Source organism: Tamandua tetradactyla, chromosome 12 (assembly GCF_023851605.1).
Source record: "Tamandua tetradactyla isolate mTamTet1 chromosome 12, mTamTet1.pri, whole genome shotgun sequence".
Lineage (NCBI taxonomy): Eukaryota > Metazoa > Chordata > Mammalia > Pilosa > Myrmecophagidae > Tamandua > Tamandua tetradactyla.
In genome coordinates this window covers 15,908,100-15,929,488 of record NC_135338.1, presented here as the reverse complement: position 1 = coordinate 15,929,488, position 21,389 = coordinate 15,908,100, and the positions used below count along the sequence as shown (strand labels likewise).

Below are 21,389 nucleotides of genomic sequence, written 5' to 3'. Positions count from 1 at the left end.
AGTGGCTCCACGCTAAGGTAGTTGGGGAATAAGGAAGAGGCCAGCCAGGGTGCTGTTAGATCCCACCACTTTTAAGGCTTTTTTCTTGATTCAGGACTGAGTTATCATGATACTGCAATTCTTTTTTTTTTTTTAACTTTTTTTTTATTGTATCATGTAACAGATATACAAGCAAAGAAATGAAAAAGAATAGTTTTCAAAGCACTCTTCAAAAAGTGGTTACAGGGCTTATCCCAGAGTTTGTCATGGGCTACCGTATGATCCTCTCGTATTTTTCCTTCTAGTTGCTCCAGAATATAGGAGGCTAGAGGGTTATATTCCAATCTCTAGCTTCTATGTATCTCTAAGCCTCTTGTATTCTGTATTATAAGCCTCAGATTATACCTTTATGCTGGTCATAAAAGTGGACTGTTGTAGTATCTATCCTTTTGTTTCTGGCTAACTTCACTCAGCATTTTTTCCTCAAGGCTTATGCATCTTATTATGTGCTTCAGGACGTCATTTTGTCTTACTGCTGCATAATATTCCACTGTTTGTATATACCACATTTTGTTGACCCACTCATCTGTTGATGGGCATTTAGTTTGTTTCCATCTTTTGGTGATTGTGCATAATGCTGCTACAAACATTGGTGTGCAAATATCTGTTTGAGTCATTGCTTTCAGCTCTTCTGGGTATATACCAAATAGTGCTATTGCTGGGTCATAGGGCAACTCGATATTTAGTTTCCTAAGGAATTGCAAAACAGTCTTCCAGTATACATTCCCACCAGCAGTGCACATGTTTGCCAGTTTCTCCACATCCTCTCCAACATTTATAGTTTCCTGTTTGTTTAATAGCAGCCATTCTTATAGGTGTGAGGTGGTATCTCATTGTTGTCTTCGTGTGCATTTCCCTTATAGCCGATGAAAATGAGCATCTCTTCATGTGCTTTTGAGCCATCTGTATTTGCTCTTCAGAAAAATGCCTATGCATATCTTTAGCCCGTTTTATAATTGGGTTGTTTGTTCTTTTGTTGTTGAGCTGTATAATTTCTTTGTATATACAGGAAATCAAACCTTTGTCCAATATGTGATTTCCAACTATTTTCTCCCACTGAGTTGGCTGCCTCTTCACCTTTTTGTCAAAGTCTTTTGAGGTGCAGAAGCATTTGATATTGAGGAGTTTCCATTTATCTGTTTTTTGTTGTTGTAGGTTGTGCTTTGGGTGTTAAGTTTAGGAAGCTACCTTCTGTTACTAGGTCTTGAAGATGTTTCTGTATATTTTCTTCTAGAATGTTTATGATGCTAGTTCTTATATTTAGTTGTTTGATTAACTTTGAGTTAATTTTTGTGTAGGGTGTAAGATAGGGATCCTCTTTCATTCTCTTGGCTATTGATATCCAATTTTTCCATGCCCAATTATTCAAAAGACTATTTTGTCCGAGTTCAGACGATTTGGGGGCATTGTCAAAAATCAGTTGACCATAGATTTGGTGGTCTGCTTATGTACTCTCAATTCCACTGGTCAGTGCTTCTATCTTTGTGCCAGTACCATGCTGTTTGACCACTGTGGCTATATAATAGGTTTTAAAGTCAGGGAGTATTAATCTTCCCACTTCATTCTTCTTTTTTAGGATGCTTTTAACTATTCAGAGTCTCTTTCCCTTCCACGTGATTTTGGTAATTAGCTTTTTCCAAATCTTCAAAGTAGTTTGCTGGAATTTTGATTGGTACTGTGTTGAATCTGTAGATCAGTTTATTCCAGAAATGGAACAAAATGAAATAAGAATGACTGAAAGGTAGAACCACTGATGCAACTGTCTGGCCCTAAGGACATCCCAAAATGATGAGGTCAACACCAACCTTGTGATTGAAGAGTAGGTGTCAAGTTATAACCCAGAGCTTATAGAAAGTGTGGCTACCGCCTGGTATTTCAAGAGAATGAAGCCTGATGTTTGAATGGACCTTTACTATGGCTGTTGTTTTAGGAAGAGTGAACTTGGACACAGTAAGAGTGAAATAGAGAGACAGCCATGTGATGGAGTCAGAGATTGATTCAGACTGCCACAAGCAGAGGAATTTCATTGTCACCCATTAGAAGCCAAGAGAGAGGTATGTAATGCATTCTCTCCTTTAAGAGGACACAAGGCCCTGAGAACACATTTATTTTAGATGTCTAGCCTCCAAAAGTGTAAGACACTAAATGTGCTGTTTTAAGCCAGTCCATCTGTTGTACTTTGTGCAGCAGCCCCAGCAAACTAAAACAGATACTAAAGGTTTGATCTTTGAAACAGCAACAATATTGACAAACTTTTACTACAGTAACCATAAAAAAGAGAGCAGACTCAAATTTTAGTAATTTTAGAAATGAAAGAAAGAATATTACCATCAGCTATAGCATCTACAAATTAGATAACCCAGATGAAATGGACAAATTTCTAGGAAGACACAAACCACCTAAACTGACCCTGAAGGAATAGAAATACTGAACAGACCCACATCAGGTAAAGAGATTGAATCAGTAATGTAAAACCTTCCAAAAAAGAAAAGTCCACAAATGCTTGACTTCATTGGTGCTTTACCTAACATTTAAAGAATTAGCATCTGGCCTTCTCAATCACTTCCAAAATGTAGAATATATGAGAGAATGCTTCCTGACTCGTTCTGGGAGATCAGCCATTCCAAGATATCAATACTAGCCCAAAATATTAAGATAAAATACATACCCATATTTCTTAGAAATATTGATCCAAAATGCTCCATAAGTAGCAAATTCAAACAAGCTGCATTTTAAAGATATAATACTCTGTTATAAGCAGAATTTATTCCAGGAATAAAGGGTAACTCAACTTGCAAAAATAAGTCAATATAATGTGCCTTGTAAATAGAATGCAGGGAAAAAACCCATGATAATCATAATTGAGACAGAAAAAACATTTGATAGCATAACACCCATCCATGATAAAATCACTCAAAAAACTGGAGCTATAAAAGAAATCTCTCAACATCATGAAGGACCTTAGTAAAAAACACACAGCTATCATTTAAAACAAATATTTTTATTGACAAATCTTCACATAGATATAGCCCATGCATTGTGTACAAGCAGTGGCTCATGATATCATCACATAGTTGTGAATTCATCACCATGATAATTTTTACAACATTTTCATAACTCCAGAGAAAGAAATAAAAATAAAGGAAGAACTCATAATTCCATACCCCTAACCCCTCCCTCTCCTTGACCACTAGTTTTTCCATCTACCCGATTTATTTTATCCCTATTATTAGTTTCTTTTTATCCATTTTTTCTATACTTATCTGTCCATACCCTAGATAAAAGGAGCATCAGAAACAAGATTTTCACAATCACACAGTGATATTGTAGAAGTTATATCTTCACACAATTATCTTCAGGAATCAAGCCTTCTGGAACACAGCTCAACTTTTCAGGTACTTCCCTCTGGCCACTCTAATACATCATAGACTAAAAAGGGATAGCTATAGAAAGCATAAGAATAACCTCCAGGATAACCTCTTAACTCTGCCATGGAAAGTATATTTTGTTTCATTCCTCTTTTACTGCTTTTGGTCAAGAGGTCGTTCTCAAACCCTCGATGCTGGGGCCCAGCTTTTCCTGGGATTTCTGTTCCACATTGCTGGGGAGATTTACACCCCTGGGAGTCACATCCCATGTAGTGGGGAGGGCAGTGAGTTCACCTGCTAGTTGGCTCAGAGAGAGAGGCCACATCTGAGCAACAATAGAGGTTCTCTGGGTGTGAAACTTAGGCTCAATTTTAAGTAGACTTAGCCTAACCTTTGCAGGAATAAGTTTCTTAGGGGCTGTGCTAGTTTGCTAGCTGCCAGAAAGCAATATGCCAGAGATGGAATGACTTTTTAAAAGGAGAATATAACAAGTTGCTGATTAACAGTTTTTAGGGTATGGAAATATGCCAATTAAAGCAAGTCTATAGAAGTGCCCAATCTAAGGCATCCAAGGACAATACCTTGATTCAGGAAGGATGATGAAGTTCAGGGTTTCTTTCTCAAGTGGAAGGGCACATAGTGAACATGGCATCATCTGCTAGCTTCCTTTCCAGCTCCCTGGGAGGTGTTTTCCTTCTTCATCTGCAAAATTTGCTGGCCAATGGACTCACTGCTTTGTGGTTCTATGACATTCTGTCATCCTTCTCTGCTCACTCTGAATCTCTCTTTTATAGGATTCCAGTAAAGTAATCAAGACCCACCTAGAATGGGTGGAGACACATCTCTACCTAATCCAGTTTAACAGCCTCTCTTGATGGAGTCACATCTCCAGGGAGATGATCTAATTAAGGTTTCAAACATGCAGTACTGAATAGGGATTAGAAGAAATGGCTGCCTTTACAAAATGGGATTAGGATTAAAACATGGCTTTTCTAGTTTACATGCATCCTTTCAAACCAGCACAGGAGCAGACCCGAAGGTCGAGGGCTTAGTCTGTTGATTTGGTTGTCCTTATTGCTTATAAGAGAAAAACGCACAGTGGTCATCTTAACGGTGAAAATCTAAACTCTTTCTTACTAGCAGGAAGATGGCAGAATAAGATAGGGTGAGTTCACCCCTGCTACAAGGAACAGCTAGAGAAGTGACAGAAAAATGACTGGAACATTGATTCCAGGATGTAAGTGACCTGGGACTGTCTTCTGTACCACTTAGGGTGGCCCTGTTTGCAAAAACTGAAGAATTTAGACACAGAGAACCAGAGTCCAACCAGCTAGTAGACAGAGTCTAATGTGCCCCTTTCCACACAGATGCCCAGATCCCTCAGGAGTGCAGAGACAGGGAGACAGGACTAGGAAGTAAGCCAAGCCATGTTTCTTGAACATGCTACACCCACACACGCTGTTCATGCCCTGGGCAGACCCCACACCCAGGCATCTGAACCCTGTCACCCACCCTTTCATCACCCTCCAAGCATGCCTGCCTCAAAGCCCCCACACATCCTCGCCCCACACAAACCCACTCGCCTGCCCCAGAATGACACACCTCTCCCATGCAAGTGCACAGTCTCACCTCACCCCTCCTGGGAACTGTGAAACTGCTCCCAGCCCCTAGCCCCCCTCCCCCTACCTAACCCCTGTGGGTAATCACCTGCACATCAAGGCTGAGAGCTCTCACCTTCATAGCTGGGCAACATCTGCCCCCAAACCTTAGAGTCATGCGACCCCCTCCCAAACCCTGTACATACATACATTAGTGTCTGGCCTCCCCTGACCCCTGCACGTGCATGCGTGCATTTCTGCCAACCCTCCCAACTCTTGGCAACTGTGGTCCTGTGCCTCCAGCCACACCCGGCCTAACTCCATGTGAGTGTAACCCCACCCCACTGGTTGTGAACTCTGAACACATACACATAAGGACTCCATCCCCAGATGCGCACACACTACCACCCTGTCCCTCAGACACATATATATCCATAGCCACATCCCACTGTGCACCCATGCATCTGTGCACCAACCTCTTGACACCTGTACCCCATAAACCCTGTCCTGCACAAGTGCAGATCTTTGCCCCACCCCCTGGCATATGTGCCCTGCTCCCACACCTTGCAGATGCTCATGTGCATATCTGTGCCACACAGCCACTGCCATGCACATGCACTACTCTATTCCCCACCGTCCTGCAGCTGCAACCCCTATGACCTGTGCCCAAACCCTGCACACATGTTCATCCACATCCCAGCCCCCCATGGACCCCTACTCCTGTACAAGGACACACCTTTGCCATGCACTACCTGGGCCCCATGCCAAACCCTCTGTTACCCAGAACCCCCACACTCCATGTACCCACCCACCTTTTATCCACACACCATACCCTGTGTGTCCACAGAGTCCCCATCTGCCACCCTCCACACCCTTTCTCTGTGTCCCCATTGCCGTACCCTGCTGGTGTGTGCCAAGGCCTGCCTGAGCTGGACTTCACCCCGACGGCCCGCATACTCACCTCCGCAGCCCAGTGCCCTGCACTCCAGGCTCACGGGCACCAGCAGAGCATCCCAAACCTGTACCTATGCATGTGCTGCAACCCGTTGCCACACTAATGTGCCCCACATCCTGCCCCACATCCATCCCACAAATACAAAGCTTTAGACTATTGAATGAAATCAAGTTAAAAAGGAATGCTATCAAGATATTTACATGTCTCAAAGGCCACAGAAGATCTCTAACCATATGAAGATGCAGAAAGATAGAGCCCAGCCTAATGACCAAATTAAGACAGCAGAGGAGACACAGACTTTGGAACAACTAATCAAAGATGTTCATATAAATCCTCTATATAAAGTGAACGGGATGGTTAATGACAGAAAGGAGATCAAGAAGACACTAGAAGAGCATAAAGAGGAATTTGAAAGAATAAATAGAAAAATAGCAGATATCATAGAGGTGAAAGATGCTGTAAACCACGTCAGAAATATCGTAGAGACACAACACAGCAGATTTCAAGAGGTAGAAGAAAGAACAAGGAAACTAGAGGATAGGACAAATGACTTTGAATGCACAAATGAGCCCATAGGAAAATAATGGAAAGATGTAAATTGGAGTTCAGGGAAATGATGGACAAAACAAAGTGCATGAATAGAAGTATCATCAGTGTCTCAGAAGGAGAAGAGAAGAGTATACAGCTAGAAAGATTAGTTCAGCATATAATGGGGGAAAACATCTCAACTCTTATAAAAAACATAAATATGCAAATCATAGAAGCCCAATGAACTCTAAATACAATAAATCCAAATAGACCTACTCCAAGACACATATTAATCAGTCTATCAGATGAAGATAAGCAGAAAATCCTGAAAGCAGCAAGAGAAAAACAGTCTACTACATACAAAGGAAAATATGCAAAATTGAGTTGGGACTACTCAACTGGTGCTGGTGGTGGCAAGATGGTAGTGTATGATGTATTTAAGATCCTGCAAGACAAAGACTTCCAGTTAATAATTCTCTACCCAGTCAAACTGTCCTTCAAAAGTGAAACACTTAGAATGGGCATAGCTGAAATAGCCCTAAAGAGTGGGAGAAAGATCAAAGACGATGGTGGAGTTATACAGAGAATGTAGGGTTTAACAAATGAGCATGATTTCTGAATTAATATATTGATATTTCTTTTAGTCTCCAGTATCTTAGAGCAGCTAGCAGTAAAAACCTGAAATTGTGGAATTGTAACACATACCAAACTCTGCAACCTTTCCTACAACTAATTGTTGCAATGTGTTTTGAAATTAATTGTTTTTTGTGTATATGTTATTCTTCAGAAATAAAAAAAAGTTGATTGTGATGATAAATGCATAGCTATATGATGATATTGTGAAGCATTTGTACATTTTGGATGATTACGTCACATGTGAATATGTAATATATATCAATAAAAATAAAAAAGTTATGAAAATGAAAAAGAAACTTTCTTACTGAAATCAGAAAATAGACATGGATGCCTGCTCCTGCCAATTCTGTTGAACACTGTATTGGAAGTTCTGGGACAAGGAATTAGACTAGTAAAGGAAATATATGGCATCCATATTGGAAAGGAGGAACTAAAACTTTATTCCCCAATGACATTATCCTTCTCATAGAAAATCCAAAGAATCCACAAGAAAACAAACTGTTTAAAAATGAAGTCAGCAGAGTTGGGGGCCACAAGATAAACATGAAAAAATCAGTTGTGATTCTGTATGCCAGCAAAGAACAAATTAAATGGAAATAAAAATTCCTTTCACTCTAGCAACTAAGAACATGCACCAATGAAAGACTATCCTAAATAGATAAAATGAAAGTGAAACCTGTTTAAGGGAAAGTAAGTTTGTTTTTTTCTTCTCTGAGGAAGCTCATATGATACTGAGAAGGGCCCAATTTGGCAAAGACAGAAGTTCATGTCTATAAAGAGGACAAATCCACAGGACCTTCAGAAATCCAACAAGTTAGAAGACTCAGTCCCTGCCTTCAACTCTTCCAGCTGTGCTTGTGACCCCAACACAGCCCTGGTCAGCTGAGCCAGGGGGAGAGCTGTTTGTGCACCTGGCCCTCCCTTTCCACACCCCCTGACCCCACCTTCTCCCCTCCTTTCTCCCTCCATTCCCTCCCCCTTGTCTGATGCTGCATCTCCAGGACCTCCCAGACTTCTGCACGACCCACTATAAGAGCAGCACACTGTGTCGAAGAGGCAAAGCATAGTAAAATTTATAAAGGGGACCACAAGTGCACAGATATGGCAGTTCCAGGAAAAGTAACCTCCACAGCCAGAGAGACCCCGGTAAATTCCAGCATTTTCACATGAGCGACAGGTGTGTTCCTCATCTGAAAAGGAGGGTGTCAGTAAAACTGCCTCGTGGTGTCATTCTCCGAACAGGGTGTTGCCTGTATATGGTTCAGCCAAAGCCCACTTAATAAGTAACATGTAAATGTTGGCTTCCATCATATTCAGAAGCCACTTTGTTCTTTTCATTTGGTATTTCATTTAATCCTTACAAATGCCCTAATTATAGGTATAACCATATATGCTGGTTTGAAATGATGTACGTACCCTAGAAAAGCCATGTTTTAATCCTAATCCCATTTTGTAAAGGCAGCGTTTCTTCTAATCCCTATTCAGTATTGTATGTTTGAATCTGTAATTAGAACATCTCCCTGGAGATGTGATTTAATCAAGAGTGGTTATTAAACTGGATTAGCTGAAGGAATGTCTCAACCCATTTGGGTGGGTCTTGATTAGTTTCTAAAGTCCTATAAAAGAGGGAACATTTTGAAGAATGAGAGAGATTTGGAGAGAGCAGAGAATGCTGTGGCACCATGAAGCAGAGAGTCCAGGAGCCGGCGACCTTTGGAGATGAAGAAGGAAAATGCCTCCCGGGCAGTGTCATGAAACCGGAAGCCAGGAGAGAAAGCTAGCAGATGATACTGTGTTTGTCACGTGTCCTTCCAGCTGAGAGAGAAGCCGTGACTGTGTTCGCCGTGTGCCTTCTCACTTGAGAGAGAAACCCTGAACTTCATCGGCCTTCTTGAACCAGGGTATGTTTTCCTGAATGGATGCCTTTGATTGGACATTTCTATAGACTTGTTTTAATTGGGACATTATCTCGACTTTAGAACTGTAAGCTAGCAGTTTATTACATTCCTCTTTTTAAAAGACATTCCAGTTCTGGCATATTGCATTCCAGCAGCTAGCAAACTAGAACACTGTATTTTCAAAAAGGAAAACAGTTTTAAAGGTTATATAACCTTTAAATATAACTTTCAGGGGTGGGGGAGCTAGGATGCAAATGCAGATATGCTTCCCAAATTCAGGTTATTCCTAATAGACTCCATGCCTAAAATTCAATGTTAACAGCACTTAGCAGAGTGACTTGTCCCCAGATCTCCAAGACTATGATGGTGAAGTGAGTGTGGACACAATGACCCTCTGCCAGGTGGATTTATGCTGTGAATTCTGGCATCTGTCCAAAGACCTTGGGCCAGACTAAGGCTCTTGCCCTTCCTGCTCTGTCAAGTCTGTGTCTGTTTTCAGTAGGCACAGCCTGATGTTCTAGTGCAGCACTTGTCTGATAGATAGGTAAGGGGGCCACATGGGCAATTTTTAATTTTCTCCTAGTGACATTAAAAAAAGCAGGTGAAATTAATTTTAAGGATGCATTGTGTTTAACCCAAAATATCCAAAATATTATTTCAACATGTTACACTAGTACATTTCAAGTACTTTGGTCACATGTGGCTACTGGCCACAGACATGGGTAGTAAAGTCCTGAAGTACAAGAGTCAGTCTTAAAGTCCTATATTAGCTCTCAACTGGGGACAGGAAGGGCCAGTTTTGCTCCCCAGGATCTTTTTGGAATGTCTGGAGAAAGTTTTGTTGTCACAACTGAGAAGGGAAGTGCTGTTGGACTCTGTTGGGAAGAGGCCAGAGATATAGCTAAATATTCCATAATGTGCAAGTCAGCCCCCCATCCCACACAATTACCCAGCACAAAATATCAGTACTGCTGATTTTGAGCAACTGTACCCTACATGAAGGTTTCAACTAACCTGATATTTCTCCCCAGGCCTAGGTCCCAGCCTCTCTGGAATTAAGCAGTGTTTATGGGGCAGGAAGGACAGAGCCACACAAACAGGACACCTACCTGAAAGAACAGCCTCGCTGGCCAGAGACTACTCAGCAGAGCTACAGAGCAGGACAGAAGAGTCCAGAAAAGAGCAGGTCTTGAATTCATCCACCAGAAGTAGTTTTTGATCCCCTTGCCCTGAGTGAGCCAGATGGTGATGTTGCCACATCCACAAGCAATCCCAGTCCATGTGATAGTGGACATCGTGGATCAACTTACAGAAGGTGGTGACCTGGGATGAAAGGGGTGAGTGAATGCCCAGAAGAGCCACATGGCTGGAGGGCTTATGAGGGCATTATCTGCAGGGAAGACAGAACCACCCAGAGCTGAGGAAATGCTGCCTCCACCCCTCCTTCAAGGGCCTTCCATTTTCTTCATTCTTCCCTCCCTCTTTCTAGATCCTGAGTTGTTCTCACACCATGTCAATCACCACAGGTTGTATCTAGAGCTTGTCTGTGGCTCCCTCTATTATGAATATAGAGTCACAAAATAATAGTACAGGTAGGGGATTCTATTTCTAATTCTTGAAAGCTTAATAAACTATCAAGCCTCAAAGGAGTGCCTTTTCCAGGATCACTTAGCACAGTGCTAGGAGTACTGGTGCTTAGTCTGTCTCAATAAGTCAACAGAAGTGTCTGATCAAAAAGTCCTCTTGAAAAACAGCAACCAGTTAAAACAACGGGATTAAGAAATTTTCTGTCATTAAAAAATCCCATCTTTCTTTTTTCAGAATTTTCTGTTGATTTTCTACCTTGAGATGTAAATAATATTAAGAAGCTATTAATATTAATCCTCTTTTAATTTTTTGTGAGTTAGTCAGAGGGGACATAGATTGTTCATAGATCAGTAGGAAGAGAATTTAATTCAACCAGTGAAAAATTGTGGGATTAAGCGCAGGTATCCTATAGGAGATGCACAAGTTCAGGTCATGAAAGCTGTTGTGATAAGATTTTGAGGTAGGAAGAGAAGGAGCTCACCAGATCTCTCGTGACTCACTTCCTCTTTTTAACCTCAGCTTATCCATTCCCGTTCTCTACACTCTTCCAAAAGGAGCAGAAATTGGACATAACTCAGGTGAGTTGTTTCTTGATGCATGTTTTATGGTGGATTTTATAGATGTGTATGGGTCCACACATTAAAATGAAACAGTAGAATTCAAAGTACATCAGAATCATTAGGTAATATTCATTAGGGAGGAAAAGCAGAATAGCGGGATAAAGTTGTCATCTAGGAAAACTCAGGTCCTCTGGTGTTGTAGATTTCCAAAGTGGAGCTTCAAGTTTATTTCTGACCACTGTGAAAGCCACTGGAGAAAGTCAGAACAGATAATATTTGTTTAAATATTTGAATTAATGGGAAGAATAAATCAAACCTCATGGAAACAAAACACAGTGACGTTTTTGCTAAACATCCTGATGTTTTTCATGGAGGTGACTTGCAGATCTTTTCAGTAACAACCCTCAAGTTGGAAAGACCATGCTTGGTCCACCAAGTTACATTGGGGCCTCTGTTGTCAATCAATTGACTGTGCAGGTCTAATCTAAACTTGGTATTGTATAAAGCCCCAGTTGTCTGTCTATTGGCTGATACTTCAGTGTCATAATTACTGTTGCTTTATAGTAAGTCTTGAAAAATGGTAGTGTAGAGTCCCCAAGTCCTGCTTCTTCAGTAATTTATGGTTATTTTGGGTCTGTTGCATTATCCTATGAATGTTGTCAATTTCCCCAGAAGATGCTGCTGAGGGGTTTTTCACTATAGAGGTGAATGAAATGTTGGACATCTTTCATTAGATTCATTGTCAAAATATCTATTTCTTTCCATTCTCTAAATTTTTACCTTCTGTATTTAGAAATTTGTTATTAGTGGCATGCGTGTTATTCTTACTTAGGATTTTTTGTAATTGATGAGTTGCTTCTCTGTTACTGCTTTCAAGATTCACTCACTGACTTTAACTTCCAGCAATATTTTATCATGTTTGTGATATAGTGTATTTGTGTTTGAATTATTGTACTTTGAGTTTATTGACATTCTTGAATGTGTATGTGAATATTGCCCATCCAACTTGGGAAGTTTTTAGCCATTTTCCTTACTTCAAGTTATTCTTCCCCTTTTTCTGCTCTCCTTCTGCAGTGCCTGTTACATGTGTGTTGATGTCCCACTGGTCTCCAAAGCTTTGTTCATTGTTTCCCATTCCTTTTTACTTTCCGTCCCTCAGCTTGGATTATCCCAGTTGACTTTGATTCATGTTTACTCATTCTTCCTTTGGGCTACTCCTATTTGCATTTGAGTGTATGCTTTCTATCTTCTGAACATTTGAGAGCAGGCTACACAATTGCACATTAAACACAAAATAGTCCCAGGTACATTTCCCATGAACATGGATATTCTCTTATTGTTTTAGTTTCCTGGCTGCTATATCAAATACGATGCAATGGGTTGGCTTAAACACTGAGAATTTATGACTCATGGATTTGAGGCTAGGAGTCCACAATCAAGGTGATGCTTTCTCCAGAAGACTGGCATTCTGGTTCTCTTACCAACAGTTCTTCTTCCATGGCTTTATGTCACATGGCAATGCATGTGGCAGCCTCTTCTGGCCTCTTTGGGTTCCACTGCTTTTCAAATCCTTCTCATGACTTATTCTCAGTCTGATATTCACTCTACTTATAAAGGATTCCAGGAATCTGGATTAAAACCCAAGCTTAGTACAAGTATTTTTGAAAATATGGTATTTACAATAGTTCCACCCATACCAGAGTGCAAAGCAAGCAAAAAAACATGCCTACATTTCTCTCTCTTTAAAATGTGCTTTCTTTGTTATTTGAATATAGTGAGACGGTCCTTTCATAATTGGCTATGTAGTCCAAGAATTGGTACATTATTTTCTCTGAAGGGTTAGGTAGAAAGTATTTTCAGCTGTGAGAGTCATAAGATCTGTGACTATTCAGCTCCACAGTCAATATGTAAATGTGAAGTTAGCAGATGACTCCGTGATTACCGTGTGCCCGTCCAGATGAGAAAGGCACCCTGTGCCTATGCAGAAGACAGAGAAAGTCTGACTGTGTTCACCATGTCCCATGTCACTTGAGAGAGAAATTCTGAACTTCATAAGACTTCTTGAACCAAGGTATTTTTCCCAGGATGCCATAGATTGGACATTTCTAAAGACTTATTTTAATTGGGACATTTTCTTGGCCTTAGAACTATACACTAGCAACATATTAAATTCCCCTTTAAAAGCCATTCAATTTCTGGTATATTGCATTCCTGCAGCTAGCAAACAAGAACAGATTTTGGTATGGGATAATGGGATGCTGCTGCTGCAGTTTGCAAATACCAAAGATGTTGGAACAGCTACTGAAATGGATAAGGGGAAGAGTCTGGGAGAATTGCGAGAAAATTGGCACCATTCAGCCTTTTCAGAGAATGCCAGGATTGGACATGGAGTTATCCAGGAAGGATACTCCTTATGTCTGATGGGCATGGTCCAAGGCTACTGCCTAGAAAGCCAACGAGAGTGCTGTGGGGCCTGTGTCAAGAGAGCCACTGCCAGCCAGGACTGTGGGGTTCAGACAAGGGACCTAATGGATGAAAAACAACTTCAGAGGCAAAACCATGGGGGCTGAGGTCCGAAGTGAAGCAGCCTCAGGCCAGGAGAGTGGATCCACCCGAGCCCGTGGAGAGGGTGAGTTTGCCCCACAGGCCGAGGATGGGCCTTCCAGCTCATCCCAGTGGAAGAGTCATTTGGCCTCAGGCCTTGCAGAGAGTGATGCACATTCCCTGGGGTTTGGGGAGAGCCTGGTTGCCACTACATGGTGGGGTTGAGCATGTGCCGTGGAGATGTCAGGGGGCCCAGGTGCAGCCGCCATGCTGGGAGAGGGTGGTCCCAAGGAAAAGGTGTTCTCCCCAGTGTCCCACGTGGTTGCATTTGGAGAGAGGCAGAGCTCTGCATAGGCATTTGGAATGGGTTGGACTGCTTCTTTCAGAAGGCCCCAGGAGGAATGACTCTCAGACTGTGAAGTCTAGTGGACTTTGCCCTGAAGGTTTTGGAAACCACTTGGGTCCTGTGTCCCCTGTGTTCCCTCCACCATATGAGAATGCATAGGTGTATCCCATGACTGTTACTCCTTTGTATGTTGGCAGCAAATGACTTGTCTTGGGTTTTTACAGGTCCGAAGCCACAGGGTAATTTTGCCTTCGATAGACCGTGCCATACCTCACTTTGATAGGAGTTTGTTCATTTCTAACTTTGTATTTCATGTCTGTTGCTATTGAAATGGTTTAAGGTCCCCTGATATTGTTATGAAGTGAATGCATTTTGTATATCAGGAAAACATGTACTTTTTAGGGTCCATGCAGTGGAATGTGCTGATTTGAAATGATGTGTGTCCCCTAGAAAAGAGGTGTTCTAATTTTAAATCTCATTTAATACAGGCAGAATAATCCCTATCCAATACTGTAAGTTTGAAATGGTCATCAGGTCCTCTGCCTGGAGATGTGATTCAATGAAGAGTGGTTGTTATGCCGGATTAGGTGATGACATGTCTCCAGCCATTTTGGTGGCTCTTGGTAAATTTTTGGAGTCCTGTAAGAGAGGAAACATTTTGGAGAATGAAAGATGTACAGAGAGCAGAGCGGAATGACATGGCCATGAAAGGAGTGTCCACAAGCCAGCGACCTTTGGGGATGAAGAAGGGACATGCCTCCCAGGGAACTTCCTGAAACAGGAAGCCAGGAGAAGATGATCGGTGATGACGCTGTGCTTGCCACGGGCCCTGCCAGATGTGAGAGGCACCCTGACCATGTTCACCATGTGGCTTTGCAGGTGAGAGGGAGACTTTGACTCTGTTGACCATGGGCCTTCTCCGTTGCTAGAGAGACCCTGAAGTTCATCGGCCCTGTTTGAGCAAGGTATCTTTCCCTGGATGCCTGTGATTGGACATTTCTGTGGACTTGTTTTAATTGGGCCATTTTCTCGGCCTTAGGTCTGTAACCTCGCAGCTTATTCAACCCGCATTTGAAAAGCCATTCCGCCTCTGGTATATTGCATCCCTGCAGCTGGCAAAGCAGAAGAGATTTTGTTACTGGAGAGTGGGATGCTGCTGCTGTAGTTTGCAAATACCAAAGATCCTGGAAAGGCTTTTTAAATGGAACAGGGGAAGGATCTGGGAAAATGGTGCTAAGCTTTTATGAGAAGGCCTAGAATGCTGTGAAGAGACTGTTGTTAGAAATGTGGTCTCTAAAGATCCCTCTGACGAGGCCGTTGACCGAAATGAGGCATGGGTTTTTGCAAACTGGAAGGGAGGCGATCCTTGTTTTCAAAGAGCAGATCATCGGGCCGAATGGACTAGTGGCTTTGTCTGGCATGTAGATTTTCAATGCCATGAACTTGGATAGTTAGCAGAAGAGCTCTCCGAATTGGATGTGGAAAGTGCAGCCTGGTCTCTCCTCACAGCTTGTCGTGAACTGCAACTGGAGAGAGAGAAGCTGAGACTTGAACTCTTGGGTAGAAAGAAACCGGGAGTTGACGTTGTGGCAACCTCTGGGCTTCCTGGCAGGGAGACCCCAATTAATAGTGCTCCATGTGAGGATGGAACCAGCCCGTCTTTCCAGAGAAAGCCAGGATCGGACATGGAGTTATCCAGGAAGGATCTGTGGCAATTCCTTATGTCTGATGGGCATGATGCAAGGCCCCTGCCTAGAAAGCCAGCAAGAGTGCTGGGGGTACCTGTAGAAAGTGAGCCTGTGTCAGCCTGGACTGCGCGGTTCAGAGGAGGGACCTGATGGCAGAAAACTAACTTCAGAGGCAAAACCGTGGAGGTTGAGGTCTGAAGTCGAGACACCTCGGACCAGGAGTGGGGCCCAGGCAAGCCCGTGGAGAGGGTGAGTTTGCCCCACAGGCCGAGGATGGGCTTTCCACTTTGCTGCAGGGCAGAGTCATTCGACCTCAGGCCTTGCCGAGAGTGAGGCCCATTCCCTGGGTTGGGGAGAGCCTGGCTGCCATCACATGGTGGGGTTGAGCATGGGCCACGGAGACGGCAGTTAGCCCGGGTGCAGCCCCCATGCTGGGAGAGGGTGGTGCCAAGAAAAAGGTGTTCTCCCCGGTGTCCCCCACGGTTTCATTTGAATAGTGAATGACATCTTCATAGGCCTTTGTAACAGGTGGGATTGGTTCTTTTAGAAGCTCCAAAGATGAATGATGCTCAGACTTTGGAATCTAATCAAGTTTGCCTTGCAGGTTTTCGAAAATGCTTGGTTCCTGTGTCCACTGTTTTCTCCCACCCTGTGGGATCATAGGTGTATCCCATGACTCTTCCTCCTTGGTATGTAGGCAGCAAATGTCTTGTCTTTGGTTTTTACAGGTCCATAGCCAGAGGCTAATTTACCTTAGAAAAACAGTGCCCATAACTAACTTTGATAGAAGTTTGTTCATTTCTAACTTTGTATTTCATGTCTGTCACTACAAAAATGGTTTAAGTTTCTCTGATTTTGTTATGGAGTGAATGAATTTTGTATATGACAACAACATATCCTTTTTAGGGTCCTAGTGGTGGAGTGTGCTGATTTGTAAGGATAGCTGTCCACTAGAGAGGCTGTGTTCTAATTTAAATCCCATTTCATGAAAGCAGCATCATCCCTTTCCAATAATGTATGTTTCAAACTATTATCAGATGCTGTCCTTGGAAATTTGATTTAATCAAGAGTCATTGTGAAACTGGATTGCATGATGACATCTGTCGAGCCATTTGGGTGGTTCTGATAAGTTTCTGAAGTCCTTTAAAAGAGGAAACATTTTGGAGAATGAAAGATTCACAGAGAGCAGGGCAGCACTACATGGCCACAAGAAGCAGTGTCCACCAGCCAGCAACCTTTGCACATGAAGAAGGAGCATACCTCCCAGGGAGCTTTCTGAAATGGGAAGCCAGGAGAAGAATCTAGCAGATGGTGCCTTACTTGCCATGTCCCCTTCCAGATGAGAGAGGCACCCTGAACGTGTACACCATTTGCCTTTGCACATGAGAGAGAAAGTATAACTGTGTTCACCATGTGCCTTCTCATGTGAGAGAGATACCCTGAACTTCATTGGCCTTCTTGGCCCCCGGTATTTCTTTATGTGTGCCTTAGATTGGATATTTCTGAAGGCTTGTTTTAATTGGACATTTTCTCACCCTTAGAACTGTAAACTAGCAATTTATTGAATTTGCCTTTTTAAAAGCCACTCCAGTTTCAGTATATTGCATTCCTGCAGCTAGCAAACTAGAACAGATTTGGTATCAGAGAATGGGGTGCTGCTGCTGCAGTTTGCAAATACCAAAGAAGTTGGAACACCTATAAAATGGATAAGAAGATGAATCTCAGAGAATCATGAGTGCCTTGGTAGAGAAGGCCTAGAATGCTTTGAAGAGACTGTTGGCAGAAATGTGGAATCCAAAAATGCCTCTGAGGAGGCCATAGACTGAAATGAGGCATGTGTTATTGCAAACTGGAAGGAAAGCAATCCTTGTTTTCAATTAGCAGATAATCGGGCAGAATGAACTAGTGGCTTTTTCTCGAAGGTAGATTTTAAATGCCCTGAACTTAGATATTTAGCAGAAGAGATCTTCAAAATTCACTGTTGAAAGTGCAGCCTGGTTTCTCCTCACAGCTTTGCATGAAATACAACCTGAGAGAAATAAAGCTGAGACCAGAACTCTTGGTAGAAAAACCAAAAGTGGATGTTCTGGAAAATTATGGGCTTCTAGAAGGGAGACCCCAGAGAATAGTGCTCCCTGTGAGGATGGACCCAGTCAGTCTTTCCAGAGAAAGCCAGGATCAGACATGGAGTTATCCAGGAAGGATTTGTGGAAACTCCTTGTTTCTGATGGGTGTGATCCAAGGCCCCTGCCTAGAAAGCCAACGAGAGTGCTGCTGGCACCTGTATAAAGAGAACCACTGTCAGTCTGGACTGTCGGGTTCAGAGAAGGGACACAATGGAAGAAAAATAACCTCTGAGCAAAACCATGGAGGATAAGGTCTGAAGTCAAGAAGGCTCTGGCCAGGCGAGCCAACTGACCCAGGCCCCTGGAGAGGGTGAATTTGGCTCAAAGGCCGAGGATGTGCCTTGCACTTTGTTGCAGTGGGAGAGTCATTCCGCCTCAGGCCTTGTGGAGAGTGAAGCCCATTCCCTGGGGTGTGGGGAGAGCCTGGCTGCCACCACCTGGTGGGATGAACATGTGCCGTGGAGGTGGCAGAGAGCCTGGGTGCCGCCCCCATGCTGGGAGAGGGTGGTGCCACGAAAGTGGTGTTCACCCCAGTGTCCCACATGGTTGCATCTGGAGAGAGGCAGGCCTCTGCATAGGCCTTTGGAATGGGTGGAGCTTCTGCTTCCAGTAGCCCTAAGGAGAGATGACTCTCAGACTTTGAAATCTAATGGACTTTGCGCTGTAGGTTTTTGAAACTGCTTGGGTCCTGTGTCCACTCTGTTCCCTCCACCCTATGGGAATGCATATGTGTATCCCATGTCTGTTCCTCCTTTGTGTGTTGGCAACAAGTGACTTGTCTTCAGGTTTTACAGGTCCAAAGCCAGAGGATAATTTTGCCTTAGAAAGAATGTGCCCATAACAAACATGGATAGACGTTTGTGTGTTTCTAGCTTTGTATTTCATATCTGTTGCTACCAAAATGGGTTAAGGGTCTCTGATATTGTTATGGAATAAATGTATTTTTATATGGTGAAGACATGTCCTTTTTAGGATCCAGAGGATGGATTGTGCTGTTTTGAAAGAATGTATGTCCCCTAGAAAAGCCATATTTAAATGTAAATCCCATTTCATAAAGGCACAATAATCCCGATTCAATACTGTATGTTTGAAACTGTAATCAGATCCTCTTCCTGGAACAGTTGACAATGTCTAGAGGCATTTTTGGTTGTCACACTGTGGGTAGCATTGCATGTGTTACTGCAGTTGCATGTGCAGAGGCCAGGAATGTGCTAAACATTCTATAATGTTTAAGAATTAGGTGCCCCCAGAGAAACGCTGCATGATTGAAAAGACAGGGAGAAAGTAAAATGACTTGCAAGTAAAAAATATTTTATAAAAATGCTAACGTCTTAACGTCTTACAGAATATAACATTTAAGTAACATGAAAGTATAAAAATATTTAAAGTATTAAATTCCTAATATTTCAGGGCAGAGCCCCCCATGTGAAGTCAGACATGCCCTCAGGAAGCACTCAGAGCCTGTGGCAAATGTTGACTGGCCCTCTTCTTAATTTTCAAGGAGATGCCGCTCAGCAAGGTGGAACTCTCATCTCAGGTCCAGGTAAGCTTCACAGCACAGGTTCAGCAGGTGCATGGGCTGTGCCTTTTAAATGTCCAGAGGTCACTCATTTCCTCTATGAAATAGCCGCCCTAAGAAAGTGGGGACCTTGACGTTGTAACAGCCAGGGTGTTGTGATTTCATAGGGGGCATTTTTGTTTTCAAAGATGTCTGTGTAATTTGATGTCTGTTTATTTAAGATAAAGTGACTGTCATTCCATGCCTGAGTGATTTCAGGTATTTGAGAAAGGGAAAAGCAAATGTGATTCTGTGATTGTGATTTATATATGGTTATATTTATACTATATGTTTTACAAAGTTTTATAACACTTTTTAAAAATGTTCAGTGAAGGTGAACATTTCAAAATAGGGAAGAATCATCAAGAGGTCTTTTTTTACATCAATAGAATAATGTTATATATATATTTTTTTAACTTTTTATTTGGCAATAAGTAAATTATTTATTTGGCCATAAATAATAATTTCAAACTTACAGGACAGAAGCAAAATTAATACAAACTCTGTACAGAGAACACCAGAAACCCCCCCAATCAGGTACCCAGATTTGCCAGTTTCAACATTTTGCCTCCTCTACCCTGTCTGCCTGTCTCTCCATCTATCTATGTATTTTCTGAACATCTGAAAGAAGGTTGTCCACATTTTACTCCTTGGTACATAATACTTCCACATACATTTCCTATAAACAAGCATATTCATTTGTGTAATCACCTTAAGTGTGGTTATCAACCTCCAAAAACTTAAATCTATAAAGTTAAGATATAAAGGTGACAATCTGTATTCCACTATATTCTTATGTTTCACTAATATCCTTTTGAGCCTTTTTACCTTCCTTATTTGCTCCCATCTGGTATCATGTATTACATTTAATTGTCATTATCTCTTCATCTTTTCTTCTTTTTTTTTGTAGAATCATATATTCAACATAAACCTTCCCATCCCAGCCCCTCCCAGCCCCTCCCAGCACACGATGCAGTAGGATTAATCACACTCAGTATTGAAATATCCTCACCAGTATCCATTACTATAACTTTCCCTACACCCCAGATGAAACCCTGCACTCACTTTGCATTAACTCCTTATTGCCCTAACTCCCACCCCTGGTAACCTGTGCTCTGCTTTCTGTCACTATGAGTTTGCATATTCCCTAATAATTAAGTTTCTTCATGATTACCATGATCTTAAATTTAACACACCAAGTTTATAACAATTTCATTTGCTTAGCTACCAATTTAAGAACTTCAATACCATCATAAACCATGCTCCCAAACCCCTTCACCCACCCAATTTTATGTACCGCATATCACACATTACATAGTTACACATTATGAGTCCCGGGCATTGATTTATCATATCTTATGCATGTGCCTTTTAGATCTTGTAGGAAGTGAAAAGTGGAGTTACTAATACAAAATACAGTAGTGCTGGTATTTATATTTGCCCATGATATTAATTTACTGGAGATCTTTATTTCTCCATGTGTCTGTGATTTCATGTCTAGTGTCCTTTCCTTTCAACCTGCAGGACTCCCTTTGGCATGACTTGTAGGTTGAGTCTGATGGGGAAGAAGTCCCTCAGCTTTTGTTTTTCTGGGAATGTCTTAATTCCTCCCTCATTTTTGAAAGGCAGTTTTGCCAGATACAGAGTCATGGTCGGCTTTGGTTCCTTTTCATAATTTTCATCTCACTATCAATGCTCTCTTTGTGCTCATCTGTCAATTCCCTGATTTCCTGTAATTCTTTGTCCATGTTTTCCTTTAGCTCTTGGGCATATTTAGGAACAATTTTAAAACATCTTTGTTTGGAATGTCCCAGGTCTGAGCAGCCTCACTGGTGGTTTCTGTGCTTTAATCTTCTCCTTCGCCTGGGCCATCACTTCCTGTTTCTTTGTGAGTTGTACTATTTTGATTAAACTTGAAAATTTTTATATTTTAATGCATCATTGCTGGAATTTCCACT

General features: G+C 42.1%; 1 long non-coding RNA gene across 9 annotated transcripts in view; it reads left to right on the top strand.

Annotated features, from left to right (window-relative positions):
- Positions 1 to 21,389, top strand: part of LOC143651828 (uncharacterized) — a 40,361-nt gene that overhangs the window by 6,506 nt on the left and 12,466 nt on the right. For 7 of the 9 annotated variants that reach the window (XR_013160252.1, XR_013160250.1, XR_013160248.1 and 4 more), the window contains 5 exons: positions 1,970 to 2,093; positions 3,318 to 3,434; positions 10,054 to 10,359; positions 11,129 to 11,187; positions 19,284 to 19,416. This is a non-coding gene — a long non-coding RNA (uncharacterized LOC143651828). The remainder of the gene's footprint in view (positions 1 to 1,969; positions 2,094 to 3,317; positions 3,435 to 10,053; positions 10,360 to 11,128; positions 11,188 to 19,283; positions 19,417 to 21,389) is intronic. The other 2 variants (XR_013160253.1, XR_013160254.1) reach the window with 2 other exon arrangements.